The following is a 12,500-nucleotide window of genomic DNA, read 5'->3' as shown; positions in this document are numbered from 1 at the left end:
GTCAGGAAATCTGGGTTCTAACTCTTCATTTCAGCAATAACTAGCTGGACCTAGCATTTGGCTAGATGAAGAATTCCTTTACAGTGATTTTGCTGAAATTTATCTTAAAAATAGGCATATTGATATCTTTTCCATTAATACCTTTTCTGATTACCATTACAGTTCTAGAAAACCAAGTAAAAACACACAGCACTGAGGTAAATGGGGACTGCCTATCAATATTGTAACTGGGTAAAGCTGGAATGGAGAGTAAGTCACAGGGCTTCGAGCCTCACTCCCTGACCCTGGACTGAGACCTGATTTATTCACCAAGTCATGGGCAGAGAAGTTGGAACTGAAAAAAACATACTTGGCTGGTCATAGCAAGAGACTCTGCTGAGTGTGCTTACTGCAGGGAGACTAGAAGCTCTGGGAGCTCTCAGCACAAGTGTGCCCAGGAGCACTATGTTCTATGGAATCCCAGGTCTCCTGGTCATCTCTTGAGACGGGAGTGTGTGAAGGAACAGTGACAGAAAATTCAAGAGTTTCCTGCAAAATGATTCCTTTCCCTGGGGGATGCTATGGTAGTGGCCACCTCTCCCACTCATGTCTACCTGGAGCCTCAGAATGTGACCTTATTTGGAAATAGGGTCTGTGGGGATGTAATCAGTCAAGGATCTTGAGATGAAATCATCCTGCATTTAGGACTCACCTAAATCCAATGACTTGTAACTTTATAGGAGAAAGGAAAGGGAGTTTTGGACCCAGAGGCACAAAAGGAGGAAGGTCATGTGCAGCCAGAGGCAAGGATTAAAGCTATGCTGCTGCAAGGTCATGGACCATCTTTAGAGGGAATGGATTTCAGACTTGAGGCCTCCAGAATTATGGGAGAATAAATTTCTGTCATGCTATCGAGTTTGTGATAATTTGTTAAGGCAGCCCTCAGAACTAATGCAACTCCTACCCCCAACCTCTGGGATACCTCTACAGACTGTTAGCACTGCTGCTTGGTCCCAAGGGCCTGGAGCAAGACTAGAGAGCAGGGGTTAGATGTACATACACACACACACACACACACACACACACACAGATACACACACACACATGTACTCACACAAACACATGTACTCACACACCACACACTCACAAATTTATAATAAAATCAATGCTTGAAATTAATATAGCTAAGCGATTCTTTTTTATGTTGGATAACACACTCAGAAAAGAATGTTGAGGACATGGTATACTATTACATACACATTTAAGATTTGTAACCTGGATTTTAAAAACAGAACAACTGGAGAAGCGTGATCTTTGCTGTAAAAGTTGAGAAAGTCTACAATCTAAATCAACTACCACACTAACTTTTCCTTAAATATGAATTTTTTTTAAAACTATGGTTTTAATAGATGACAAGCGGCACTGATAAAAGCCTACAGGCATAAAGAAAGGTGCTATTAAGTACTTCAGTTTGAACAGATGTTAGCTTACTTTTAGAGCTATTTCTAAATGTTATTCATATGTTGTCTCTTTAAGCTTTCTCTTACCTAAAGACAAGGTATTCAGGAGGTGGTGGTACCAGAAGTCATCTCAACACAAGGGTTGGTTGAGTTACCAGTTAGTTACCTGGTTCAGTTACTACTGAACAGGCAAGTTTTACAGAAAGAAAAGTCAACCAAATCTGAGGAGAAAAATGTAAGTGTTGATAGAGAAACGGTAAGGCTAAAAGAACAGGCTGTCAAGTCAATATGTACTTACTTAGTCCTTTATGTTGACTTATCAAACAAGACTTGGTAACTGACAACTACCAATGGAAATATCCAGTGTATCATGGAAAGACACTACAACTCTAAAAAGGCTTACATGTGAATGTAACTAAAAAACAAAACCTCCTTAGATTGTTTGAAAAATAATTGACTTAAAACTTCCATTTCATTTATACTTGGGTTTAAATAATGTCTTTAACAGACTGGTTAGAATATAATTTTAATCTCTCCAAAAAGACTTACCCCTCTCTCTCTTCCCTACATCTTTTCTCAAGTCTTAAAGTTTCTTCTTTTTTAAGGGGCAGGGGTGGGGAAGAAAGAAATACTAAAGCTAATGCGGGTATAATATAAATTCAACTGCAAAATATACATTTTTTTTAAACAGATAAACTGAACAAAGCAGACATTTCTGAGCTCTTTGATGGTTCAGGCTTTGTCCTGAGATATAAGGAAGCTGGGAGGGATCTTCTACCCCTAGGAGTTGAGTAAGTTAGGATGATTTTGCCTACAGGATACAGGATACCTAAACTACATAAACAGTGGGAGTCAGCTTCTGTAACAAAAAGCCCAGAGGTAGATGGTAACAAAGGCTAGTTCATTCAGCAATAAAACACTATCAGAGCTGTAAGTTTTGTAAAGGTTAATAAAATATTAATTTTTTCCAGGTGCCAAAACACCTTATCCTTCTTTCCCTCTTCTTAGATCACTGCCTTGAGAAAACTGTCTGAGATGTACATAAATCTTTTTAAAAGTTGAGCAAACCTCTTGCCAACTTTACAATTTAGTTTCTCCTCTAGGTCTGCCTTTGCAACATAAACATAAAGGAAGATGCACCCCAATGTCCCTATCACTGTGGATGCTAGCGTAGGTGCCTTTCTCTCCAAAGCTGTTAACTAACCCTTATCAGAGACAGAAGTGTTGGTTTTCCTTTGGATAAAGACAATTAACACAGATGATCACCCCAGTTACCACGTGAATTTAGAATGAACTATGTAAAGCAAATGGTGCTGTGGAGGAAGCACTCTTACAGAAGGACAAATTACAATTTATCTTAGAACACGTATGGCAATGGATTGTGTCTGCTTGGTTATATGGGAAGGTGAAATTTCTTCCTGTCTTTGCAATCCGCCTGTGATGCAGACTGCAGCCTGCTTTCATGCTTATCCAACGATAAAAATGTTTCCTAAAATGTTTTTTTTTCTCTGCTACATGGAGGATTTTCTGGGTTGGCAAAAGATCCAGTTTCCAATTTTTTTTTCCCAGGTCGTTAGGATCTTCATGATTTTCTTGACTTTCTTCTTAGAATTAGAAGATGTTCTATGCCTTACCTTACATCTCCACATAAGTCCACAGTCAGAAAGTAAAGGGAGGTCACTCTGCAAGTGTGGGTCTATTTTGATCGTCTCATTCACTAGTGTCTCACTGTAATTGTAATCTGTACTAATCATGTTGAATATTTTTTTTCATGAGTTTACTTGCCATCCTTGGATCTTCTTTTATGAAGTATCTGTTTAATTCTTTTGCCAGGTTTTAAATTGGGTTGCATGTTGTTCAATCCTCTATGGTGTATCATTCAATTCAGACATTGCAGTTTCCATTTCTAGAAGTTGGATTAAGGTTTTGTATCTTCCATGTCTCTATTTAATTTTTTGAATATAATAATAACTGCTTTAATGTCATCTGCTAATTCTAACAGCTATATGAGTTCTGAGTTAGTTTCAGTTGATTATTTTCATTATTGGTCATGCCTTGAGGCCTGTCTGCATACATGTTATCTTTGGCTGGATGCCAGGTATGTATCATGAGTCTTATCTTTTGGTTGCTAGATAATCTTGTATTCCTATAAATCTTGAGTTTTGTTCAGTTATATAGTTAAGTTACTTGAAAACAGTTTCATCCTTTCAGGTCTTGTTTTTGTGATTTACTATGCAGATCCAAGGCAGTAGATTATTCCCCACTACTGAGGAAGGACTACCCTGAATACTCTACTCAGTACTCTATGAATTATGAGATTTTCCAGTCAAGCTACTGGGAACAGACACTGTTCTTGGCCCTGTGTGGTCACCATAAACTGTTCCTTTTAATTCCTCATTGATGATTCTTTCCCCCAACTCAGGTACAGATAGTTCTTTCCCCTCTACTGGATACTCCCGGGGGATTGTCTTGGGTTCTTTGTGCAGCTCACCGCTTCTTTCCTATAAATACCAGCTATTTTAGTTTCCTTGGGCTCACAACTCTGATCTCCTCAGGGAGGCTGCTGCATTTGGCCCCAGTTCCTCCTCCCTGTGCTGTGGCCCATGAGCTCTATAAAGGCAGCAAGCTGGGGCAAACTCAAGGTTCTTGGTCTGTTTCCCATCCCTCAGAGGCCACACTCCTTCACTGCTTCCTCTGTACTGTTCTGAAAACCATTGTTTCCTATGTATTATCTGTTTGCTTTGGGTGGAAGGGTAAATCCTGGCCTTGTTACTTCATCTTGGAGGAAGAGTCCCGCTCTTCCATTTGAGATACTCTGTCAAACAACCTGCTGAACACCATGTACATTCATGGAGAATCTTAATCCTCTATTATTAAACCAATCCAAAATGAACATTAGAGTTGGTCCAACAAGAACTTGTTCTGAGGAAGCCTTTTTGGCTCTTCTTTATCACTAATTCTTCTCTACAGTCTTCATATCAAAGTCATATGACTTTCTAGAATTTTGTGAAAATGAACATTAAATCCATCTACTTATATTTTTCTCAATCCAACTTTTCCCTTCTTTAACATTAGCTATCTATTTGTAGCAGTACCCTGATATATAATTTCTTAGGATCCTTGCAATCATTTGAAATAACAAATTACTCTTCTTCCTTTGGGGCTCTAGTTTTCTCTCAGCCGTATTTTTTTTTTTTTTCCTTTCATTACAGCCCCAGGTATAAGTTATAGGGGCTAGAGGGGAGGGTTGGGGGTCAAAGTGTAGATGCTTCGCATTTACCTTATGATTCCCTTTCTGGCGTGCCATTGCTTTTCTATTTTTTTTTTTATTGTGGTAAAAAAGACACATAAAATTTACCATCTTATGAGATCTTGACATTTGTGACAACATGGATGAACCTACAGGTAATTATGCTAAGTGAAGTCAGAGAAACACAAATACCATATGATTTCACTAATACATGGAATATAAGAAACAAAATAAATGAATAAACAAACAGCAGAATCAGACCCATAAATACAGAGAACCAACTGAGGGTTGTCAGAGGGGAAGAGGTGGAGGGATGGGCAAAATGTGTGAAGGGGAGAAGGAGATAGTGGCTTCCAGTTATAAAATGAATAAGTTATAGAGATAAAAGGTACAGAACAGAAAATATGGCCAATGGTAATAGCACTGTATGGTGACAGATGGTAGCTATACTTGTGGTAAGCATAGCATATATGGAGTTGTTGAATCATTATGTTGTACACCAGAAACTAATAAAACATTGTGTATCAACTACACTTAAAAAAAAGAAAGAAATTTACCATCTTAACTATTTTTAAGTACAATACTATTAGGTATATTCACACAACTGTGAAACAGATTCCTGAACTCTTTCATCTTGTAAAATTGAAATTCTACACCCTTTAAAGCAACAATTCTCCTTTCTCCTTCCCTCAGCGCCTGGGCACCACCTTCTACTTTCTGTTCTTATCAGCTTGGTTACAGGTACTTCATATAAGTGGAATCCTAACAGTATGTCCTTTTTGTGACTGGTTCATTTCACTGAACATAATGTTTTCAATGTTCACCCATACTATTTCCCTGATTTTGATTCTAGAAGCCTAACCCCCATTACTTCTAATGAATATTCTTTAGCCAGTCTAGTTTTCTTATAGTCTTCATACGCTTTAATTTCCAAATAGCACAATTCTGAAAAGAGGGCAGTTACTTAATGAATACTTATGGATTTGACTTAGTTTGCAAATCAGCTGTCAGGGCTAAGTGAGCAGAGAACAGCACAGAACAGGAGACTTAATGCCACTTTTCTCATCCAGTTGGAAAAGTATTCCTTCTCTCACGGCAGGAGGTTAACTTTAGGATCCAGTTACAGACAAGATCAAAGATGAAAGATAAATGGAAGGGAATAGTGGCTTTCTTTTTCCAGTCTTCCCACCTGAACTGTCTTTTCGTTGGCTAAGAATCCTCACCCCAGTAATATAATTGATTCCTCCCTCTCTCCCAAATATATTACTTGGACGCTTTTGCTTATAAACTTAAAAGTACTACTACTCTTGATGTTTTACTGACAAAACCATTATCAGAACTGTCTTTGAACCTACTTCAAAACCTTGTTCACTAGGGGATTAGCTTTAATAGTCTAGTAGCTGGCTAACTCTGCTTTCATTTGCTTTTACTGAGAATAACTTTATAGGCACAGGCAGATAACAGGGGCTATAAAAAGGAGAACCAGAACTACTGGAGGACAGGGTAGCAACATCAGTAACATTATCTGTCCTGGGCAACAATTCACTAGGCTTTCTCCTCCTCCCTGCCCTAGTATTTTACTATAAAACCTTCAAACTTCAGAAACGTTGAAAGAATTTTACAGTGAAACCCATACCCGCTTACCTCCTAGATGCTATAATTAACATTTTCGTATACTTCTTGATCACAAGTCTAATACTCTCCTCATGTATCACTAGTTTTCTTTATCATACTAAAATACTCCCTTTAGAAAGAACGGCTAATTAGCAAACCTAGCTAAATATCAAGAAAAACTTGATCAGTAAAATTCTTTGCAAAGGGAGAACTGAAAGTTTCACTAGAATTTTTTTTAAAAGTCAGAGCAAACTTTGAGTAACAAACTTTAGGCAACAATAACTGAGTTTTGAGAGGAAGACTGTTGCCACAAATTTTGCCTGCTATGGTTCCATCTATGCCATCTCTACTTTAAGCAGCAGCAAGATTAGCAACATTTAGAATTTTATTTGATAACAGCAGATACCATTACTTTTAAGGGAAACATTAAAAACTTCCTAGAAAGAAAAAATTAAGAGCAAGATGCTTAAACATGTAGTCAAATAAATGGTAAATGAGCACAATTCCTTTCTTCCCCGATTCCCTTCTAAAGCCTATGACTCATGGCATCAAAAAGAGAACAGATACAGAAAATGTGGTATATCCATACAACAGAATCCTTCTTACCAAGAGGAAAAAGTGAACTACTGACACATGTAACAACACTGATTAATCTAAAAAACATTATGCTGAATAAAATGGCAGACAGGAGCACCTGGGTGGCTCAGTGGTTGAGTGTCTGCCTTCAACTCAGGTCGTGATCCTGGGGTTCTGGGATCAAGTCTCACATCGGGCTCCCCACAGGGAGCCTGCTTCTCCCTCTGCCTATGTCTCTGCCTCTCTCTCTGTTACTCATGACTAACTAAATAAAATCTTTTAAAAAAAGGCAGACAAAAATAAGTGCATACTGCAGGATTCCAATTATATGAAATTCTAGACAGACAACCTGTAGTGACTTAAAGCAGCTATGTATTTGGGGGTAGGGTGGAAATCACAAGACTAGGATTAAAGTATTCCATAGTAATGGGTGGTAGTTACCCAGGCTTACATAGTTGCTCAAAGACAATAAACTGCACCTTTAAAATACTTCATTAAAGTGGATTTTTAAAGTTAAAAAAAAAAAAGACTAAACAAAAAGGATGTTAAAGGAAAATAATCCTATTAGGTGCTACTGCTAAATAAATACAGTTTGGACTATAGCTCCCTCTACTGCAGGAAAAAAAAAAGGTAAGGATATTTCAAAGTTAACACAGGCTTGAAACTGACAAAATGCTTCTATTAAATAGTGCTAGTGAAATTCACTCTGTGTATGAGTGTGTCCCTACTGTGTAATATCTGGACTGCACTGTGACACTGTGGTAAGTCCTAAGAGGTGTTAAAAAACCATGTAGACCATGGTCCTCCAGTTACTACCTGAGGAGACTGGAATGCATAAAGATAGCTGTTGATTTGCCCACCTGACCTCATGGTATACTGGCTATCCCTCAGCAGCACAGGTAATCCCTTGACCCCTAACTTCTCTTATACATGGTTATTGACTCACAGGTGTCAGCAGTTCCTCAAAGTGTGATCCTCCAGACCAGTAGCATCAGCATCACCTGGGAACTTGTTACAAATGCAGATTCTTAGACCCCACGCAAGACATACTAATCAAGAAACTCTGGTGATGGAGCATGGCCATCTTGTGTTTTAACAAGCTTTCCAGATGATTCTGATGTGAGCTCAAGCTTAAGAATCACTGTGCTACGTTTACCAACTTTACCTAGATTCTAAAACTAGTTAGTTTGGACTGTTTCTGCTTCTCTCCCTCATGTGGGCATCTGAACCTGTGACTCTACTGAAAACAGATCCACTCTCCTGACCTCCCTACTTTTCATATCTTGTGGGCCTTTTCTTCTTGCTTCATCAATTCTCTCACTCATTCACTGGTAATGATCTTCTAGCACAAAGTGAGTTCTGAGTTCAAGCCCAGAGCCTCAACTAAGACATAAAATAGGTCCGTCATTCTCTTTTCTCTCCTGCTCCCATTTTTGAAATATCTTATAAAATTGCTGTTTTTCAGCTGTCTCTCCTGGAATCAAGCAATTCAATCCTTTATTCAACAAATACTTAATTTTGAAGCAAGTATGTGTGTTCTCACCATAGACACTGAAGATACAACAGTAACTAAAATATACAAAAATCACTGCCTTCATGGAGTTTATACTCTAAGATGGAGAATATCTATAGAAATTATATAGCATGTTAGAAATTGGGTGCTATGGAGAAAAGTTAAAGTAAGGAGAAATGATAGAAACTGGAGCAATCTGAAATTTTATATATGATGATCAAAGAATGCCTTAAAAAATACAATTACAGGGGCACCTGGCTGGCTCAGTTGGAAGAACATGAGACTCTTGATCTCGGGTTCATGAATTTGAGCTCCACATTGGGTGGAGATTACTCAAATAAAAACTTAAGAAATGACAAAACAATACGATTAAAAACTACTTAAGACCTGAAACTGCAAAACTCCTGGAAGAAAACAGAGAAAGAGCTCCTTGACATGTGTCTTGGCAATGATTTTGTGGTTATGACACCAAAAGCACATACAACAAAGGCAAAAATAAACATGTGGAACCACATCAAATTAAAGGCTCTGCACAGCAAAACAAACAATAAAAAAATGGAAGACAACCTACAGAATCAGAGAAAATATCTGCAAACCATATATATATATATATAAATATATATATAAAAGGGGTTAACATAGAAAATATATAAATAACTCTTGCAACTCAATAACGAAAATTAGTTCAATTAAAAAGTGGGGAGACCAATTAAATAGATATTTTCCCCCAAAGACAAATGACCAAGAGGCACAGGCAGATGTTCAACATCACTAATTATCAGCGAAATGCAAATCAAAACCACAATAATATCAACTCACACCTGTTAAAATGGCTATCATAAAAAAGAAGAGACAGCAGTGGCAGAAATGTGGACAATAAGGTAACACTGCGCACTGTTGGGAGGGAATGCAAACTGGTGCAGCCACTATGGAAAACAGCATGGAGATTCCTCAAAAAATTAAAAATAGAACTGGCGTATGATCCAGCAATCCTACTTTTGGGTATATATCCACAGGAAATGAAAACAGGATCTCGAAGGGATCTATGTGTATGCCCATGTTTACTGTACCATTAGCTAAGCTTCACAATAGCCAAGATATGAAAGCAACCTAACTGTCCTCCAACAGATGAATGGATAAAGAAGATATGGTGTCTACATACACACACACACACACACACACACACAGGAATACTATTCAGCCATGAGAAAGAAGGAAATCCTTCCATTTGCAACATGGATGGATCTTGACAGCATTATACTGAGATAAGTCAGACAAGAAAGGACAAAGACTGTATGATATCCATATGTGGAATCTTCAAAGGCCATACTCATATAGAAACAGAGTAGAATGGGGATTACAAGGGTCTGAGGAGTGGGGTTGGGGGACTGCGGAGATGTAGTCAAAGGGTACAAACTTCCAGTTAGAAATAAGTTCTGGGGATCTAATATACAGCTTTATGATTACAGTTAACAATGCTGTATTATATACTTGAAAGCTGCTAAGAGCTCTTAAATGCTCTCATAACAAAAAAGAAATGCTAAGTGTGACATGATGGAGGTGTTAGCTAACACTGCAGGTGGTAACCATATAGCAATATACAAATGTATTAAATAATCACACTGCATACCTTACACTTACACAATGTTGTACGTCAATTAGATCTCAATAAAGCTGAAAAACAAACTACTACTTAAGAGCATCAGCGTACAGAGGCAAATAGCCAACTTTTTCCTTACATAACACATATTTATTGAGTGCCTCATGCACTGTGTGCTGGGTGCTAGGGAGGTGAGAGGAGTTAAAAGGAAAAGTTCCCACAATTATGCGCTTGCATTCTACTTACTGGGAGAGACAGATAAAAGACAAACATTAAGTATCAGGTGGTAATAGTGCTGAAAAAAACAGAGCAGGGCAAGGGGAGAAAATAATGATAAGTACAGATGATATACACACATGGGGCCTATTTTTATGGGCAGGCACTCAAAAAATACAGCAATTGTAAGTTAAGGAGTGTAGGAACGCAATCTGTAAGTTCCTTGACGTCAAGACTGTTCTCTATTATATTCACTGATGTATTCCTATCACATAAAACAGCGAAGGCACATATGAGACACTTTACTATCTGTTGGATGAATTATTTCATATACTACACTTACACTGTATCATTTCTCTATTTGATCACCATTTACTTAGGAGATAAGGACAAAGAGGTTCAGACACACAGAATGAAGAGGTACAATTAAGGATCCCAGGAAACAATAGTTTGAAAAGGTGAGCAAATGCTAACACTTTCATCCCCACTAATGTCCTAAGAACCTCTCTCATTGCTTTTATCTGTGTTCTTAACCTACAGAAAAAAATTTAAGTGGCTTATTCTCTTGTCTGAGTTTATTCTGAATCACTTAAAAATATAAAATAATTTAAGACTGACTTTTAAAAAGCCTGCTCATTCAAATCTTACTTCACCTATCAAGTACTATCTAAATGTTTTATTCTCAGAATATTCTCTTGATTCTAACATTTCTGACTAGCTAATTTTCTAAAACATTTTCTTCCCCTGAACTTCCAGAGCTTTATGTATCTGTGAGAAGTTTTGTGAAGTCAAATGCACATGCCCCTTGACCCAACCATTTTTCTGCTAGGAATCTAGCCAATATTTGTATTCATACAGGGAGGAGAGATAATATGTAAAAGGGTACTCACTGAACTGTTGATAACTGCAAAAAACGAGAACCAACTTCTATATCTAACAATAAGCTGCTGATCATAAACAAATGACATATTCCTCATTGGATTTATGTGTCCATATGGAAACCTTTTCTAGATAAAGAGTAAGATGAAATAGCAAGTCTCAGAACAGCAGGGGAAAAAAGGCTATTAAAAGGATGTACATTATAAATATATTTTTTATATGCTTGGTTATACCCAGAAAACTTCTAAAAGGATACTATTCAAAGGATAGTTACCTCTGCACTTGACGGGATGAGCACTGGGTGTTATACCATATGTTGGCCAATCGAACTTCAAAAAAAAAAAAATATATATGTGTGTGTGTGTGTATATATATGCATATATATGTGTGTGTATATATACATTTTTATATATATATATAAATATATATAAATAATAGTTATTTCTGGGACATAAGCCTGGATGTGAAATACAGAGAAACTTTTTCTGAGTCATGTTAATATTTAATTCATTTTGCCATTTCCACACATTATTTTTATAATTTAAAAAGTAAACTATATTAAAAACAGCCACATTAAGCCTTGGTCTTTTATGTACAAATATTGCATATTATAGGATATAAAGTAACTTATAATTTCTTTCATTGTCTGGAAGGGCTTGTCTCCTGCAGTGATTGTATACTTTGTCGAACATAGCTGAGCTGGAAGGATATTTGTCGGAAATATTTCTGTATGGTTCTAAGTTGGGATTGGCTACAAAAACATATGCACCCACGTGATTTGGTGGCGGAAGTAAAGTAGCATCCACGATGCTTTCAGGGGAATGTAGTGCTGCTATATGCTATTAATATGACGCACTTGCCAGTGACTGCCTGGCCAGACCTTCAGCACCTGCAGCTCCTGTGGAGTTCCTTAGCAATTTTTCCAATACCTAAGCCAGGCATGGATGGCCCCATGGCAACAGGTGCCAGCTTCTTCTGCAAATTAGCTGCTTATCAAAGTTGGAGGCAGTGAGACACAGATATGGGATCACTTGTCCTTTTGAGTTCCAGTCTGTCCTTGTTCTCCTTTGCTTCATATCTAGCTTTGTTCCCTGGCTGCTAGCCCTACTGTCCTACAGCGATTTTCCACCTGCTGTGTTGTATTTTGTGCCAGATAAAATTCTAAATGCTTCACTATATTAATCTCCATAACAACTCTTTCAGGTGATACTATTATTAATTCCCTTTTTACATAGGAAAAAACTGAAGCAGAAAATTCAGTTAACTTGTCCAAAGTCACACAGCTACTAAGGGAAAGAGATAAATATGTACTGGCTGAGAATTCATGGTTAGATGTTTGTATCATATGATTATTGGGTACATATAGAGAAGGCACATTGATTAAATCCGTGAGTGACACAAAGCTAGAATATC

The 12,500-nt window shown here is 37.5% G+C and overlaps 1 protein-coding gene across 6 annotated transcripts in view; it reads right to left on the bottom strand.

Moving 5' to 3' along the window:
• MAN1A2 (mannosidase alpha class 1A member 2) overlaps positions 1–12,500 on the bottom strand; it is a 213,134-nt gene that overhangs the window by 32,343 nt on the left and 168,291 nt on the right. The window contains exon 13 of one of the 6 annotated variants that reach the window (XR_005372644.1): positions 11,099–11,215. The exons of 4 other annotated variants lie outside the window; for them this stretch is intronic. The gene's annotated coding sequence lies outside the window, so the exon portion shown is untranslated. Of the gene's footprint in view, positions 1–1,526; positions 1,661–11,098; positions 11,216–12,500 lie in introns of all 6 variants that reach the window. One more of the 6 variants, XR_005372645.1, reaches the window with a different exon arrangement.

This window comes from Canis lupus, chromosome 17 (assembly GCF_011100685.1).
Source record: "Canis lupus familiaris isolate Mischka breed German Shepherd chromosome 17, alternate assembly UU_Cfam_GSD_1.0, whole genome shotgun sequence".
In the NCBI taxonomy this organism is placed as follows: Eukaryota; Metazoa; Chordata; class Mammalia; order Carnivora; family Canidae; genus Canis; species Canis lupus.
Note: the sequence above shows the minus strand (reverse complement) of the source record. Positions and strands in the feature narration are given on the sequence as shown.